This window comes from Gossypium hirsutum, chromosome A06 (genome assembly GCF_007990345.1).
Source record: "Gossypium hirsutum isolate 1008001.06 chromosome A06, Gossypium_hirsutum_v2.1, whole genome shotgun sequence".
NCBI classification, from domain to species: Eukaryota; Viridiplantae; Streptophyta; class Magnoliopsida; order Malvales; family Malvaceae; genus Gossypium; species Gossypium hirsutum.
Genome location: NC_053429.1, coordinates 41081316 through 41083212, shown reverse-complemented (window position 1 = coordinate 41083212; position 1897 = coordinate 41081316). Strand labels below are relative to the sequence as shown.

At 38.5% G+C, this 1897-nt stretch overlaps 1 non-coding gene across 1 annotated transcript; it reads right to left on the bottom strand.

Annotated features, from left to right (window-relative positions):
• Positions 1-876: 876 nt before the first annotated feature.
• Positions 877-983, bottom strand: LOC121231554 (small nucleolar RNA R71). The gene has a single exon (XR_005929612.1). It is a non-coding gene; the product is annotated as a small nucleolar RNA R71 (small nucleolar RNA).
• Positions 984-1897: the final 914 nt, after the last annotated feature.

Genomic DNA, 1897 nt, shown 5'->3' with positions numbered 1-1897 from the left:
TGCATTTAGTTTCATATACTTAATTTTTCATCACTTTACAATTATATTGTTTTTATTTATCAAATTGTTAATACACTTTTACAAATTAAGTGACTTAGCACAAATACAATCCCTGTGGAGACGATAACTCGATACTTACTTATTACTTGATAACAACTATGTACACTTGCACAAACCCGAGCATTACAAGTTTTTGGCACCGTTGTCGGGGATTGTCAACTATTGCCATAGTCATTTTCTGTGAAATTACTTATTTTCAATTTGGTTATTTCTAACAGTGCTAACTTATTCTTTTTAATTTTGTAATTTTCTTTCCAGGTGTTTATAAGCATAGATTGGATTATTGATTTACTCCCAGTAGACCCTAAAATTGAGCTAACCTTTAGATAAAGAAGACGTGAACAAATAGCTCAGTGACAGAACGAGATGGACCTTGGAAATCAAAGTCAAGACCAAGGTAATGAAGCTGAACATCTATGAAATCCTATCCTCATTGCCGATGATAAAGATTGATGCATTAGACAATTTGCTGTGCCACTTTTCAATGAGTTATATCCAGGAATTAGAAGGCCAGTTATTGAGGCAATCCAATTCGAATTGAAGCCGGTGATGTTTCAAATGCTACAAACGGTGGGCCAATTTAGTGGTATACCCACGGAAGATCCACATCTCCACCTTTGATTGTTTATTGAGGTGAGTGACTCATTCAAGATAGCTGGTGTGACTGAAGACGTACTGAGGCTGAAGTTGTTTCCGTACTCGTTGCGAGATCGAGCACGAGCATCGCTCAATTCATTGCTACCAAGTTCTATATTTACATGGGAAGAATTAGCAGAGAGATTTTTGGTTAAGTATTTCTTGCCTAGAAAAAATGCTAAGTTGAGGAACGAGATCATAACTTTCCAACAATTGGATGGCGAGTCTTTGTATGAGGCTTGGGAGCTATTCAAGGAGTTACTTCGTAAGTGTCCTCATCATGGGATTCCTTATTGTATCCAGTTGGAGACATTCTATAATGGTCTCAATGCACATACAAGATTGTTGGTAGATGCTTCTGTGAATGGTGCAATTTTGTCAAAGTCTTATAATGAGGTTTATGAATCATCGAAAGGATCGCGAGCAACAACTATCAATGGCCAACAAATCGAACAGCTTCCTGAAGACATGTAGCTGGAGTTCATGAAGTTGATGCTCTCACTTCGTTATCAGCTCAGGTATCGTCTATTTCCTCTATGTTAAAGCAGTTTACCGCTAATGGTGCTAATATTTTTGTAGCTCAGCCACCAAGTCTGTTTGAAGTAGTTTCCTGTGTGTACTGCGGGGAAGGTCATTCTTTTGAGAATTGCCCATTGAATCCCGAGTCAGTATACTATGTGGGGAACCAACATCAAAATAGGAGTGGAAAAGGACCCCAGTCCAACTTCTATAATCTCTCATGGTGTAATCACCCCAACGTTTCTTGGAGCAACCAAGGAAATGGACCAAACAACAACTTTACGCAGCATAGACCCAACCAATCTCAGGGGTTTAATCAGTATGCTCCAAAACCACCTAAAGCTGAATCATCAAATAGTTTGGAAAACTTTTTGAAAGCGTATATTGAAAAGAATGACGCTTTGATCCAGAGTCAAGCAGCAACACTAAAAAATTTGGAAAACCAAATGGGTCAGTTAGCTATGGAGCTTCGTAATAGACCACAAAGAATCTTGCCAGGCGATACTGAGAATCCAAGAAATTTGGGTAAAGAACATATCAAGGCAGTGGCATTGTGAAGTGGTAAAATTCTAGAACCCCGATTAATTGATGTTGAGGACAAGCTTATTGAAAAGGGGGAAAGTCAACTAGCTGTTGAAGTCCCTACACCAAATGAGTCAGAATCTACAAAGACTGACAAGGT